Source organism: Macrosteles quadrilineatus, unplaced genomic scaffold, assembly GCF_028750875.1.
Source record: "Macrosteles quadrilineatus isolate MER2022 unplaced genomic scaffold, UCM_ALF_1.0 Scaffold_8__2_contigs__length_117827958, whole genome shotgun sequence".
NCBI classification, from domain to species: domain Eukaryota; kingdom Metazoa; phylum Arthropoda; class Insecta; order Hemiptera; family Cicadellidae; genus Macrosteles; species Macrosteles quadrilineatus.
The window spans coordinates 45,477,217-45,494,285 of record NW_026542601.1 but is presented as its reverse complement, the minus strand read 5'-3'; the positions used below and the strand labels follow the sequence as shown (position 1 = coordinate 45,494,285).

The 17,069-nt window shown below is 32.2% G+C and overlaps 1 protein-coding gene across 5 annotated transcripts in view; it reads right to left on the bottom strand.

The window, feature by feature from the left end:
- The window catches only part of LOC129001460 (chromodomain-helicase-DNA-binding protein 7-like), a 76,257-nt gene extending 59,188 nt beyond the window's left edge, over window positions 1-17,069 (bottom strand). For all 5 annotated transcript variants that reach the window (XM_054428751.1, XM_054428754.1, XM_054428752.1 and 2 more), the window contains exon 1: window positions 16,997-17,069. The gene's annotated coding sequence lies outside the window, so the exon portion shown is untranslated. The remainder of the gene's footprint in view (window positions 1-16,996) is intronic.

Here is a 17,069-nt window from a genome sequence, read left to right as displayed (position 1 = left end):
CAAATAATGTTAGATTTACACGGCTAGAAGTGTTACTTTTGTCAAATATTGGTAGGCTACAAACCTAGGGGCTGAAACACAGAAATTATGTTAAAAATGATTGTAGGCCTAATTTTATCCTGAATTTCAAAAATTTTAAATAAGTTGTCTTAGGACACAATTTTGTTTTCTGATGGTACCCAACAATAACTTGTTATGCTGCAATTTTTTGCTGTTAATAAGTTTTTTCAGTAGATTTGTAACTTTTTAGGAAATCTCCTTGCAGAGCCAAATAGGACTGCCCGCACTGCACCCAACTAATCTCTCTGCTTCAAGTGACAGTGACAACATAGGCCTACTGGTGGCGACATTAGGAACTATTAAGCTCATTGACAAATTGCCTCGCCCCCAAACAGCCTTAAGAAAAAACAGTGAGATAACCACAACTTTACTGTGATTACTTAAGATGACCACGATAGTGTGATAGCGCATTAAAGCGTGGTGACAATCGAGGCTTAAGTTTTATTCCAAAACCTTCACTTCAGGATCAGTAAAGGTCTACTGTATTTTTTGCTAGCTTAACTAATTTTAAATGCATACATAGTTAAATGGTTAATCTTACTAAAAACTGTTTCCTTACTGAATTGCATTACAAGTACAAGAAAAATGTTCAGCCTAACAATATCGTATTGACAAAACCATTAGGCCTATGTAAAAACTTAGGGAAAAACCTAAAATAGTGTTTAAACTTAACCTATTTTGACAACTGTAACTTGAATCAGACAGTCGTATAACAGAAAATTCTTAAATATTTCTTTATGAAAATAATGGTGGTCAAGAATTGAGCAAGTAGGCCTAACATACATCAAGAAAATAGTTTTGAAAGATGATAAAAATACTTAAGTATCAACTTGCTTGAACCATGTAGAACTATGCACATACAATAGTAGCAAATAACCTAATGTTGAGCATACAGGAGCCAGTTTGGATTAGATTATTAAGTTGTGGAATAACTATGAGATCAATGAAGAAAGTGGAACAGATAAATATGGTTTTGCAGATTTCACTACACTCTATATGATACCTATAAAATGTTTTCTGGCTATGTTGTACTTGACGGTATTCACTGTGCACAAACAGTTAGGAAACAAAAGGTACACTGTTAAACGTAATTGCAATGCGATACTGCAGTTCTATTCTTATATGTGCATAAAAGTGCTTAGGAGCACATTTGTACCAGAGTCCCCCTTTCTTGATGGACTAAAAATAAATATGCTGAGTGCTGACTCAACCTTTTAACTGCATCACAGTTCCCTACATCAGAGTAGGCCTATAATTCACTAAGGCTGTCTAAATTATATTCCATCTACCTTTTAAACTACTCTTATTTTTTTAGGCTGATACAGACTAGGCTACAAGGCAAAAACTATTTAAACAAAAGTTCACCTTTTTTTTATTTAACATTAATGTAGGCTATAGACACACACACACATATATGTGCTTTGTTAATGTTTCAATGATTAAATACAATATTTTCCAATTAAAGGGTTGTTTCTACAAAACATTTAATTACTTCTCAGAACTATTTAGACCTAAACATCTTATTAAAATGCAAGGTGCCAAACTTTAAGGGGGGTAAAACGTGTCACGATTAAATAAACACCAGAACTTGCCAGTCTTCCATCCACACTACCCTACTCTTAGGCCTATGTGTTGGCCATAGCTTGGGCTATGGGCCAAAGAACGTAGGCCTTGTATTAAACACAGTGAAGTATATACACACACTCACACAATTTATTAATAATAGCATTCTAATAAAGTTAAACCCACCGATTTTACAAATATTTAAGGCCAACGACAACCTGACATAACCTCAAGACTGGTGTTTGTTGACAGAGAACGGACGAAACTACTAGACCGGCTCAACAAGTGAATTTTCAATCAGCTGTTGTCTAGTAGTACTTAAGTTCGTTGCTAGAGCGTGTAAGCCTCGACCAGACTGGAATGAAGGATTTTACTTAAAGACAGATTATTTGTTCGTATGACGACTTCGTCGTTACACTCGTCCGTTATCTACACTCTTGCATAATAATCGATAGTTCGTTTACTGAAGGTTAGCCACACTAGTTCTAAGGCCCTTTTATTTATTTTCATTCAACACACTCAGTCTCGTTTCTTCATCGTTCTTCACATTGGCTAAGATAGAATACTTGTCGGGCCTACAGAGTAAATCTTAAAGTTAGGCAAAATTTACCTCAACACTTAAACGAAGGTGGGGATGAAATAGCTCCTACTGTGCATCTGCAAGATTTCCTGAGCGCTTCTAGAGCTTTGAGCCTTCGATGAAATTTAATAAATTGATCAGTCAAAGCTGTGAATAACTTCCTACTGACCTCTGGATTTTTCTCGGCTCCTTCTGAGCACTCCGGGGAAGAAATTTGAGTATGGCTGGTTCTAGGGGTCGGCCTAACCTGAATTTAGTGTGAATACTAGTTTATTCCCTCCATAGAATTTTGCATCACAAAAAGGACTCACCTACTCTGGATTTTCAGGTTTCTGTCATCTTTAATGGCTTTAGTGAATTTACCTATGGAGAAGTAGCTATTACTGTAAGTCGCATGGTAAGACCTAGACCCGGGTTGATGTGCCTAGAGGCCAACAAATTTATTCGTTCAAATTTGTATATATAGGCCTAAGTCCGGGAACACAATAACTTGAGTACCTTATCAATTCATGCCTTCATGCCTTATCAATAGTATTTTGAAATATTAAAGAAACTATATCTATACTAAAAAAATGTTAAACAAATAATTTAGCATTAAAGACAGCAGGCAAAACTAATATGATTATCAAAGCATCAAGGACTAAAAAATGTAATAGCAAATACAGTATAGTTATGTTTCATTGCATATCTGACTCTACTCTACAAAAATATCAACAAACAACTTAATATACAAACCAGTTCTTTTAATCAGTTCCATTGTCCATTGCCTATACATTTTCACTCTTACCATTAAGTAAACATAGTAACATATTTCATTGATTTTTGAAAAAAAAGAACACTGTGTACTGCTTAGTTTTATATTTTCCTTGGTTTAATTTAATCAGTGGTGTGGCAAAACACAAATAATGAATTTATCTAATAAAGTAAATGTGAACTTAAAGTTATGTTAAGATAAAATAGGAGTATTTTGTATTACCATTTGATAATTAAATATAGTTACACATATACAACAGATTTTAGAACACAAAAATCAACGACGTACAATTTAGTTACAGTAGAGTCCCGCAAACTCGGCGTAATGTGGACTGGAAGGGTGCCGAGTTTGTGAAATGCCGGGTTATTGAGAACTAGAGTTAAAAATGAGGACAATACAATTTTTGAGCTTTTTAACCGCTTTTTTTAATTATATTTATATTACAAGTCAGTATTAAGTCATAAAATATAGTACAACAAATCCTTAGTACGAGTTGCAAATGATTATACTTGAGCTGGCTTGTGTCCATGTTTAACTCGGACTCAAAAAATCACTAATTATCTGACCAGGTGATTGCCGAGTAATCCAGACTGCCGGGTTATCGAGTGCCGAGTTTGCGGGACTCTACTGTATTGATGATATTCTTTAGTTTAATTTAAGCATAGGAGGTTTAGCAAAACACACAAACTAAATTTACCTAAATATACATAAAAAAAACAGTGATGTGCAAGTTATGTTAAGTTAATCCAACACATGTTAAGCAGTTCAAATTTATTTACCTACAGTAGCCTCGAAATTCATACTAAACATCTATACATTGTAATTGTCTTACTGTTTTAATGAAAATATATCAATAACATTATTTTCATAAACACTTAAGACAGTTTAAGAATCGAAAGCAGCTGAGTTGATACAGCAACGCTTAGAATATTTTTTTATTTCTATAATCATTAATGTTTTTGAATAAATGATCTTTAATAAATTTTTTTATTAAATAAACCAACCACACAATTGTGTGAAATATGCGATTTGGCAGTTCTTCTTGTTTACATTGAAATGTCAAAGCAAATGTAAACATTGTGAGTATTCTTATTGCAGCCATGGAGACCAATCAATATTTACTTTTAAAATCCTCACCTCAGAACTTTTAAAGCCAAAGGGGCAAAGCCCGCGGTCAGTATCAAAGTGTGAATAGTCCTATAATGGTCCTTGGTATGGTAGCTATATTTTTGTAAAATTTAAGCCCAGTTGGTTGAGTAGTTTTTGCACCTATTAGTAATACACATACAGACAGAAACCATTAGATTTTTATATAATAGTAAGTATATAGAAGTATAGATATCTTAATGTAACTTACTTAGCCATTAGGCTACTTCCTTAAGTTAGTCACATTTTCATAAGATCATCAAAGTAATGTATAAATATATTCACAAACATCACAAACCACAGCAAAAATTCAACAACACTGCTTAATAATTGCAGTAGGATTATTGATAAATTAAGCCTTTAAACCTCATTTATTAGTTACTATACCAGTAGTCCGTTCTCAAAATTTAGGCGTTTTGAGGGGATATTCCCCCACCACTTTTTTTTGCTTAATGTATGTTAGCAGCTGATTAACGTTTTGGCAAACCTCACCTGTTCACACCTATTTTTTGTAAAGGTGGGGCAGGAATGAATTTCTTCCCCTAAAACCACCTAAATTTTGTGTGAAGCTGTACTGTATTTACCTTTACTGATTTGTAAGTAAAGCACATTTTCATTTAATTTCATAAACCAAAACTGATTCTCCAAAGTCTTCTGTGAAGAACAAAGTTTACTTTTTTCACCAGGTGTCCCACAAATGTCTGTAGAATTCTTGAAGGTTTCCAATCTTTTGCTATCCTTTTTTTTTAGACAAGCGATGCTTTCCAAGAAGTAAAAGTCAGTTGAAAGGGGAAAAGCTATACGCTTATGGTTTCAATAGCATAATCGCTACAACTTTTCCCGTTCCATCTGACTGACCCCGATGGTTGAGTATTTTGATGAATCAAACTTTCTTCCAAAATGGTTCAAGAATATACAAATAAGAGTACGGTACATAAAATGTGTTACTTATTACAAAATCAAATTTGACATTTAAATAGAAATAAATGATTAAGTAATAATCAGAAATGCAATTAACAACACTAGATTTCTAGAGAGTGTTTGTTAATGTTGTGTTATAGCATAGACTAGCCAACACAAGTAGACTTCTCATCCCATTGTAAATTTTGAAGCTTGTTTCTTGTGTCTAGTTCATGTACGGTGACACTGGGCGCTAGTGTCAACGCAATTTTGTTTCTATTATTTAGGCCTAAGGGTTTCTCTTGTTTGTGCTTTACTGTTTGGTTATATAACTAGTAGGCGAGTTATTGTTTATAATTAGATTGTATAATTGTTTAAACATTGTTTTATATGACTGAAATAACAAGAAATTAATCTATATCTATAAGAGGAAGTATGTATGAATGTAACCTATGGACTCCGAAACCACTCGACAGATTGCAATGAAACTTTCAGGCATTATTAATCTTTATTCAAGGATTGTTTGTGTGAAGTTTGGTGTAGATCTGTCAAAAGGTCTCCGCCCCAGTGGCTCTGAAGTTTCCCATGTTAACCTTATGAGTACCGGTACTCATATTTAAATGGAATTAAAGAATCTTAAGTAACAGCTGTTTCAACTAAACAATTTGATTCTGTGATGTTCAATAGCATTAAAAACTTATAAGGTTTATAAACAGGGTGCAGCACTATTAGTTGTTTATTGAGACAAAAGCTAATTTGAACCAAGCAGCAACAAAAAGCTGTGATACAAAATGAGCACTGTCAAAGTAGGATTTTTTACAGAGTTATGTAGACTATTTGTTTTTAATTTGATAAATAATTTTTGATATTGTGGGAATAAGGCGTTTTATTTTTTAAGTGCATAGTTCATTAACTTATTGACTTTCTTTTTGCCTATTTGTTAACAATTAAGAACAAAAATCTATTGTGTTTGTATGGTTTATTCCCAATGAGCACTGTCAAAGTAGGATTTTTTTACAGAGTTATGTAGACTATATGTTTTTAATTTGATAAATAATTTTTGATATTGTGGGAATAAGGCGTTTTATTTTTTAAGTGCATAGTTCATTAACTTATTGACTTTCTTTTTGCTTATTTGTTAACAAAAATCTATTGTGTTTGTAGGGTTTATTCCCCAAAAATAATGTTTGGGAAATGGAGTAGTACTTATTATTTATTTATTTATTTTTTATTTATTTATTTATACTTATTTATTATTACTATTAATAATAAAAGTTACATAACTTATTTATTTATTATCCGATTTTCGCAAGTAAAGTGTAATTCGATTTGTAATAAAAAGGACTTTAAATAATGTGTTGCCAAATTTTGTTTTAATAGGCTAACTGGTTTTCATGATATTTGACTTTTAACATTTTAAATAGCGGCCATTTTGTTTTTTTACCCACAGCGTTCAAACGCACCATTTTCAAGAGTGCCACCATCGAAATTGTATTTCTCGAAGGTCAAACGAAGAGATTAAGACTACTCCCATACCTGCCTCATCAAGGAGCACACGGGTGTACATTTGACAGTGGACTAAATTAGAAGGTTGTCACAAATAAGCAAATTATATATCAGAATGTCACAGTCAATGTTACAAGAATATATAAATTACATAACTTGAGTAATGTGCTTCAAACCTAATTCCTTTCAACATGTCGTAACCTACAATTTGTAAAGGGTATGAAAATTAATTAAAAAATTGTGTATGAAGCTGGTTTTGGTAAGTAAGAAAATGGAGAATCTTTTAAGGATTAATCGAGTACGAACAATTGTTCTAAACAGCTAAAGCTATGGACAGTGAATAATTGGTTAGTTAAAACTATACCACAATGTTGAATAAAAATCAACCTTTTCTTAAATTTAAAGAAACAAAATTTAGGGATAATTACCGTTTCATGAGGATGAGAAATCTACTAGGGGAGTATGTTTTATCTATGGTTATAGACAATTGCCTGGTCATTGATGTTGGTCTTTAAATTGAATAAACAGTTGGCATAGTTCCTCTTTAATAGATAAAGACATTGGCACCAAGCACAAACTGACACTGTACAAGTTTAAGCTAACTTAAGGTTCCTTCCACAATGTAACATTCCACTAACCGTTCTCAGAGAAATGATAGCCGGCTACTGACACTTTTTTTGTCAACTAACACAACAAGGGGGCCCACATCCCTAGGCTGGCATGACATACGGGAATTCCTGAGGGCAGCATCCAATGTGTTAAGCATGTCAGGTTCAGATTTATTCCCTAATTCAAAAACGTTAGGTTTATAGCCTAATGAGCTAAAGGGAAGAAAAGTTTTTTATAAGTGTTTTAGAGAAAATATAAAGTTAACTTCGGCTAGTTTAGTTAGTAAGTAATGAAAAACATTTTCCAGATTCAAACAAAATAGCTTATAGCCAAGACCCATAACCAAGCAAACTACAAAGGTTTTACTGATAATTCTACATAATAATTAAGTTAAGTCAACTTAGGCCTAAGTTACATCCAGGAATTTACAGCTTTAACTTAAGTTTATTGTGATTTTTCTGTAACATTTAAGTTAACCTAAGTTAACTTAATTACCTAACAATTAATTATACAACACTTCAAAATCAAATACCAATTATTTGTTTTTCAAGCTAGCTTTAAGTTACAAAATGGGTTTAAAATAAATTTGGATCCCGGTAAGTTAGGTTATAACAGGCCCTAAGTGAGGCTCGCAGCCTATTTGGGTTAAAGTCAAAAATAAAAACAACATTTTTACACCACAAGTAAAAAAATCTTGTTCTCATTGTTCAATTAAAATTTATTTAAGTTATGCCAGTTCGCAAACTTATTTAAAAATAGTACATAGCCTAGGCTAAGTTAAGTTAGGTTTAGTTTTACACGTTTGCATCTAGGCCTACCAAATTTCAAATCAAAATCATATCATTTTTACTCAAAGATTTTAACTTAAAAAGCAATATTAAGTTATTTTTTTAAAGTTAACTTAGGTCAAATCTAAGTGTAAACAAATCATAAAGTTGACTTAAGTAAACTTAGACATGAGATTAGACTAAGTTTTTTTTTTTTAGTTAGGGGACTTGTAAGTTTAAGTTATGCTAGCATAGCCGGGTAGGGTTCCAAAGTGATAACATATAAATTAAGTAATTTTCGGTTTAAATATCAATAACTTATGTTGATTTTGATTCGGTTTGATAAGTTAGGGACCGTTTTACAATGCATTTTTTTTTAGGGCTAAACATCAAATTAAGCCAGGCAATTTATCGGTTTACGTTTTTTTATATTAAATGGTACTTTCCTGTTAAAGGAAACATTCATTATTATCGATGATTTCTTTTCGATATATCGATATTTTTGTTTTACTTCACGGTCGGTATTTCTTCTGTTTTAATATCTTCAAATTAAGAACTAACCTTGTTTAGGCAAAAATGATAGCCTATAACTTATATTGGATTAGGAAATGAAAATATTCTAAACTAACCTAACATAACTAACCAAACTTGCTGTAGGCTGAGTAATCGTTTCAAAATTCCGTTTGATAACAGAAAAGGCATATGGAATAGGCTATCATACGGAATTTTGAAATGTTACAGCAAGTTTGGTTGGTTTTAGAACAGGTTTTAGAACAGTTTCATTTCAATATAATTTTTTTTATTGTTTGTTGACACTGAACAATATTTATTTACCGTATCCTTATCGTAGTTGTCAGCTGATATGTTTCAATTTTGTTACCATCAATATATCGGATAGAAAACAAAAATATCGATAAATCGAAAAGAAATCATCGATAATAATGAATGTTCCCTTTAACAGGAAAGTACCTATTAAATAAACTTAAACTATCAATAAGCTATTAAGTTAAACCAAAAACAAAATAGCCTATAGGCTAAGTTTAGCATATTTTATGAAAGTTGACAAAACAAACAATTAACTTAGCCTAACTAAAACTTATTACAGTAACTTAAGCTAATTAGGCCTACCAGGTTTGAAATTTCATACAGTAGGGACTTACCTATCTTAACTTAGATCATTACATTTTTCGTTGTACAAATTTAGAATAAGACTAAGGATAAAACTAAGAAAAACTTTAAGTTAACTTAAGTTATAGCCTAAATGGTTTTAGTTCAGTTAACTTAGCCTATATCATATGCCTAGAGTAGTCTATATTAGGCCTAAGTAGGTTTTACACAGAAGCCACTTAATTAACCGCCGCAGCGCGCTGTAAGTTATGCCTGTTATTTAAGGGTGGCCTCTGTATAATATGAAAGTACCGGCCTAACATTAACTTGCATATTTTTATATTAACCCTTTGAGTGCCACCACGTCTCGCTCGGAGACGCATAATTGTCAATTGTCGTAGCTTGAGTGTCGAGCGTACGGACAAGATTATGCGAGAAATGCAGGCGTCTCGCTCGCAGGCGTCTCGGAGCGAGATGCTCAGAAAATCGCTTCATCCAGTATCACAATTCAATAAAGCTAAATCAATAAAAAGAGTTACCTTCGTCAATCAGCTCATAGTAGTTGTAACATTGTTACGGCCGTTTCAGCATCTCCGTGCCATCATCAGACGTTCAGCCTTAGTGGCGTCGTTAATATACAAAAAGATGCTGAAACGGCCGTAACAATGTTACAACGAGCTTATTGACAAAGGTAACTCTTTTTATTGATTCAATCACAAGATCAGCTCAGGGGCTAAAAAATATGTATTTTAATCAATAAAGCTGGCTGCAATAAACCAAATGCGACAGGAGTCTGGCAACAACTAGGCCTATTTTGCTCTTTTACCGTACAATTGAGCTGAAAAATGTGGTCAACCAATCAAAAACCATTACGCAACAGACGGCTTTACACAGCTGGTTCGTCTGTTGTTCTTTTGACTGTTTACATTCTACTAAATGTTTGTTTACAAGTGGTTTTGGTTATAGAATTGCAATGCGACAAAAGGAGTCCGGCAACAACTAGGCCTATTTTGCTCTTTTACCGTACAATATTAAAAATTTGAAACTTATCAGCTAACAACTACGATGAATAAATATTGTTTACTATCAACAAACAATACAAAAAATTCAAATTGAACTGTTCTAAGGTAAGTAACCTAACTTAAACTAAGTTAGGCAAAAATGGAGTAGGCCTAACATTTTAAAAATTCCCTTTGATAGCCTATTTATTCCCCATATGCCTTTTATGTTACCAAACGGAATTTTAAAACAGTAACTTAGTCTACAGCAAGTTAAGTTAGTTTTTATGTTAGGGTAGGCCTAGTTTAGAAAAGTTTAATTTCTTAATCCAATATAGGAGGCTTGTAACTTAGGCTATTATTTTTGCCTAAACAAGATTAGTTCTTAATCCAATAAGTTATTCTCTAATATATTTTTTGTATTCGTTTTTGAACCAAGTAAGTTTGTCTGTCTGTCTGTAACTTAATTCAGCCTAACTTTTGTTTTAAGATTTTAAAACGGATGGAATATGGATCGTAAAGGAAAACAATAAGTAGACCTAATATCGATGTATCAAAAGGAAATCATTGATAATAATGAATGTTCCCCTTAACAGGAAAGTACCGTATAAAAGTCATTGTAATAGGCCTAGTGAGTGATTTTGCGACTAGGCCTAGGCCTATTCCTTTATCATATTTTATGACTCGTGGCTATCCTAGAAATAAGTTAACGATACACTAAATAAAGTTCATAAGTTATTTTCTTATTTTCATAACGTAAAATATTTAGAAAGGAATAAGGTAAATGGCTAAGTAACTTAAGTATTTCAGATGTTTCATTTACCGAAGTAACTTAGTTAAGTTAGGACCCTAACCAAACAAAACAAATGGAGATTAATCGTCATAGAGAACAAGATATTAAGAAAGATTTTTGGCCCTATAAAAGAAAATGAAATCAGCGGGTCAGGAAAAACAGAGTACTACGAGGACTCTACGAAGACCCAGATATAGTAGCTATTGTTAAGAGCCGAAGATTGAGGTGGGCAGGACACAGAGCGAGAAGAGAAGAAAACAGTCTCCTGAAGATAGCTGAAGACAAATGAACGACCACAAGGGACCCGACCACTAGGAAGACCTAAACTATGATGGGGAGACCAGTTGCGGAAAGACCTTCAGCATATGGGGACATCAATTGACCAAGCAGCAGACAGAAAACACTGGAGGCAACTTTGAATGGCCAAGTAGGTAAGGTAAGTTAAGTTAGGTATTTTCAAATAACTAAACACACACATAAAAGGGGCACCAATTTTTTTCATTTTTATAACTTTTATCTTTTTTTACTTTTTAAGCATAAGCCTATACAAATTTAGGGTACAGTTTCTTAACTGGATGGTGGGATGGATAACATTTACAAGTGGAATGAATTGTGGGTTAACTAAGCCTACAGCTGACTGTTTTCAACCACACGACAAGCAACTGGAAGTAACAACTTTTGAACTTTATTAAAACTCACTCTGATTCTGTCATCGGCATTAAGTTAAATGCCTAGTGATGTCATTTTACTTCACTACAACTAGAACTCAAAACAAAAATTGCTGCGTAGTGCTAGTCTGCTACGCCGTCACAAGTTCAAGTTAATTGAAGAGAGTAAAATGGTTGATGAGAAGAATAACATTGTTGATTAAACATAATAACATCGTTGTAGAAACATTTCAAGTGATTCTGTAGTCAATAATGTTTTCTATATTAGGAATTTCGTCACATTATGGAGATATAGATGGACTGGTGGACTAATTACATGTAGGTAGTTCTTATTTAGGCATGTTAGGGTTGTAGGTCGTGCTTTATGCGAATTGGTGACTGCATTAAGTGTTTTGAAGTTAGGTTAGATTTGGAAGGTAAAGTTTAGGTTATAATGTATCGAGTTGTTAGTTTATGCCGCCTGCAGACTGTTTTTGTAAAATTAAAATCCTGGAAAAAACACTTCAAATTACTTTTTCAAAAATGCAGTCACCAATTCACATTAAGCAACCGACCTACCACCCTGACATGCCTTATCTGACATCAAAAGGAGTTCGCCTACATTCTAGAGGTTTGGTTAGGTTTTATGTTAGAATAGCACCATTTTATCATGTAATTTCCAAACGGCAAAATATAAATCAATAAATCATTAATAAAAATAAAATGCTGGTAACAGTGATAGGCTAAATTTGTTTAAATGTGTTAAAACTTATTGGTCTTAGAAAGTGAAAAGTGTAACTTAAACAGGTGATTTTCATATTGCAGAATCAGCTAATAAAGTTGTCACTTCCATTTGCTTGCCTATGATTGAAAACAATCAGCTGTTGGCTTACTTAACCCATAGTGCATTTCACTTGTAAATGTCATCCATCCTACCTTGTTTATTGTAATGTTGCATATTATTCGTTTGGAGGCACCTTAGTTATATGGAATAATTACCAATTTTATAATAATGTACCCATATATTTTAAAATATCGATTATTAATCAATATTTTCAATTCGATAGTTTCAATCAATATTAGCGTAGCCCAGTTTAAGAAACTGTACCTACCCAAAATTTATAAAAACTAAATTCTGAATTTTAATGTGCATTTAAGGTAGGCCTATTTAACTTAGTTTGCATATAAATAAGTTAAATATAAGTTACTTAGGCCTAGGCCTAACAAGGTAAGTTAGTAGCCTAGAGTTTTGTGATGTGTCTGATGATGCCAGCATAGCTGGTGAAAGGCCTCATAAAAATTAAAAATTCAGAAAAAATATTGGTGAAGTTGTTATTTCAAATTAATAAGTAGTCCAGGAAATAAAGCTAACATTTTCATCAAATTAGGAAATAATTAAAGCCAGATTTTTTATTCCATTGTTGCCTTCTATTAGGTATAAAAAGCAAGTACAGAAAGTTCCCCATTGATGGTGTGTGCGGATTTGCCAATCTGATGGTTAAATTAAAATAATTATAAAATGATTTTAAAAATCTGGATAAGAAATTTCTATTCTTTCTTACTAGTAGAATAATTCAATAAAAAAGTCAAAACAGATTAATCATAAATTATTGCATGAATACTTCTAATACAGTATGTAAACCTAACATGGCACACACAGAATAGGCCTAAGTTTGCAATGTAGGCTAGTTCTTTACTTAAACTCTAATTTTAGCTTTTTCCTCAGGAGGCCTCTCATAGTTCATTTCATTTATACAGATTGTTTCACGGGAACCCTGACAAACTTCAGAAAATGGTACCTGGGGTCAAAACTGAAAAAAGGTCCTATAAGCATATGTCCTAAGCTCACTCGTTTTCTAGTTAGCCTATATGTAAAAATTGTGTTTTTTTTGGGTTTTAGTCTATCTGTAGAACATTTTGCCCTCAAGATTAAAAAATTTACAAGATATTTTGATAAAACTTGTATTGATAGAGAGAATATTAAATTTCAAAGAGATTTTATTAATATTTTGTGCAATCATGTTGGTTGTGACGGATAAAATAAGTTTAAAAATAAAATATTTTCAAAAATATCTAGATTAAAAATTATTTTTCGTTTTTGAGAACTCTTCATGTGGTAACCATTCAATCTTTTGACTTGCAACTTTACCAAAAACTGTAGAGTTTAACGGAGAACAAGGAAATGTGAATTGATGTATACCTTTTATTGGGATAATTTTGTAAAAATCTAAAATATTGCGAACTATCAAAAATTAATTGAACTGAACTAAGTAAACAAAATTGTATATTTATCTTATAACACATCCTAATAAAAGTTGTTATATGGGTTCTCCTAGTTGAGAAGTATTGCATAATGGCCTAAAATTTCCTGCTTTTTCATTTTTAATTATAGAAAAAAGGCATACCAGTTAAGTACCCACTTTCCCATGTTAACCTTACGGAGAAAAAAAAAAAATACAATAGCTCGCATGTTTCTGAACACATCTTATTAAAACTTAGTAGGCCTATATCCCTTCTTTTAGTTGAATACTACATGATTATTGCCTAAAATCTCTAGTTTTACATTTCTGTTGCACAAAGCCGGCTTACTTCCATCCTTTAGGAAAAAAATTTGTTTCTTTAACTTTTTATTTGTCTAATGGACGTTTTGTACTAAAATATATATAATATTTCAAAAAGGTGTTTGTGATTAGATAGAGTATTAAATTTTAAATTATTTACCATTACTAATTTGTGCAGAAATATTTACTGCGGTAAAAAAATCTTTTGAAAACCAATACTTGATAAAAAAAAAACTAGATAAAAATATTTTTATTTTAGTAGCCATTTGTACTGTATCTCTTCTAGCGTTGATCTAGCGGATAATTAGGCTACAATCTTATAGTAATCAACTAAAAAAATTTACATATCAAGTTTTAATTAGATAGGTTCAGAAATATGCGAGCTATCGTATTTTATTTTTTCCCCATAGGGTTAACACAGGAAAGTCGGTACGGTATGCTTGTTTTCAATCATATAATGAAAAAGAAGAAAATTTTATGCCATTGTGCAATACTTCTCAACTAGGAGAACCCATATATAAACCTTTATTACCAAGATGTGTTTAAAAATAAGCTAAAGATGCAATTTTGTTTATTTCCCTTAATTTAATTAGTTTTTTTCAAATTTTAGAATAATTTAGATTTTGACAAAAATTATCCTAATAAAAGGTACTTATAGATAAATTCACATTTCCTTGTTGTCCCTTAAATTCTAAAACTTTTGGTAAGGTTGCAAGCCAAAAGCCGGTTACTGCATGAAGAGCTGTCAAAAAAAAACAAAAATAATTTTAAATCAAGATTTGTTTGAAAATATTTTTTTATTATTAATAGTCACAACCAACATGTTTGCACAAAATAGTAATGAAATCTCTATGAAATTTAATTTCATCTCTATCAATGTAGGCCTAAGTTTTATCGAAATATCTTGTCAATTTTTCCATATAGCCTAGAGGTAAAAACAGATACATTGAAAAACTAAAATAACCTATTTTTACGTATAAATAGAAAACGAGTGAGTGTAGGACATATAGGTAGTTTTTTTTTTCTACTTTTGATTCAAGGAACCATTTCCTAAAGTTTGTAAGGGTTCCCGTGAAACAACCTGTATATATCTAAGCACATAAAGCCACCAACCAAGTTTCTTTAAAATGCATTCATAAACAAGAAATAAGTATATATATATATATATATATGTACTTATGTATTATATGTGTACTGTATAGCATATGAATTATTCTCCATAAGCAAATCCATGAGAACTGAGTACAAAGGTTTGCCGCAACAAGGAATACAAAATATGAGTTTTTATGCAAATATTAATAGGACTCAACTCTAGGTGAAACAACATAAAAAGTTTTATTAATTTAAATTCATATAGGGAGACGTAGCCTTTAATTATTCTCCATAAGAATAACATAGGGTCTGAGTACGCAGGTTTCCTGCTACAGGACCATTTGGAGAAAAAAATGTTTTTAGAGAAAATATCAATAGACCACAAGAGAAGAAGCGGTAGCCTATACCAAGTTCCATCAGTATACGTTCACGATTAAGTGAGGTGTACAACTTTTCTATTCCTCCATAAGAATAACACTAGACAACGTACTGTCTTTAGCACTTTCAATACCTCGGAAACCAATTGGCGTGAAGAAATGATCAAAATACCAATTCACACTAAAAACACACTAAATTCACACTAAATTTGTGTTTTTTAAAAGCTGTATCCAATAAAGTAAACACAAAAACTAAAATTTGAATCTTTCAAACTTTAGTGTTAAATTACTCGAAACCGCCATTTTTGGGTTACAAAATCCCCCTTAGGATTAAGCGATCTGGCTGGTTTTCAAACTTTTTTTAAGTCTGATATGCTACATTACTGGTTTGTACCAAATTTCATCAGAATTAGACCATTTTCAAGTGAGTAATAGCTTATTTCCTGTAGGAGAAATTTGCTATATGCCGTTAGAACATTTTAGTAAGATTGTGAAATTCCCGCACACACAATAATTGGGGAACTCGACTAAATTAAAGCCATCCATGAAAAAAAAAATCCGGACTTGTAATTTTTTCCTAGTCAAAATCTATAAGTATTTCCTGCACTTAAGGTTTAAGTTAGGCTAACTTAGGCCTAACTTATTAACTTAAGTTAGGCCTAGTAATTTTGCAAAGTTTAACCTAAATTAGATTTGTTATAGTTTTTAATAAACATTGCTACAAAATGACAAAAAATGCTACAAAATGACTGAAAATCGACCAACACACCAAAAATTACTGATGCCAGGAGGGTTAATAACTAAGTTATAGGAGTAGGCTTCTGAGGCTATTTAAGTTAATTATTTTTGTTTAATCTAATAATAAAAAAAATAATAAGTTACTCTTCAGTTTGACCTGCTGCATACTTTAATCGAATGGCTACTCCCTATCTTAGGTACTTTTACTACTTTCATTATTGACATGATTAACTTAGGCTACCACCAGGCCTATCAAATAATCAGCTGCAATCATACCACATAGGCTACATCCAGAGTTAAGTTTGGTCTATGACTAGGGCATAGAACCAGAGGAAAAATACTTAACAATTCTTGTAGAGACCAAAGAAAACATTTTGACTCGTCACTACACTTTAAAGATGGTACTATGGTGAACGGTAAAGGGCCACCGCAATCAGCATTTATTGACCTGTGTTAATTGTGATCCAAATAATTGTCCTCTACTCCTATCACTCATCTGCGTCTCAAGATTAACAGAACCAATAAAACGGCAACCTTAAACTTCATATTCTACACCCCTGAGTTTCTCTAACACAGTGAATTTAGTGTTTGTCAAAGAGTCACACTAATTACGGCTCGCTTTAGAGAACAATGAACTTTGCGAACGCCATTCCAAACGTCCTATTTCGGCTTGGGTGATACACTCCGTTCAATAATTCTACACAGCGCTTAACATAGGACAAATTGATATAAATGTATGCATCAAAATGATGCTCCAACATTTAAAGAACTCATGCATAATGTTATATTTGTACTCACTCATTCCTAAAGCGAATGAAGAGCCTAAAAATTGCAATTGCACTGAAAACCTTCTTCCCACATCTTACGTACA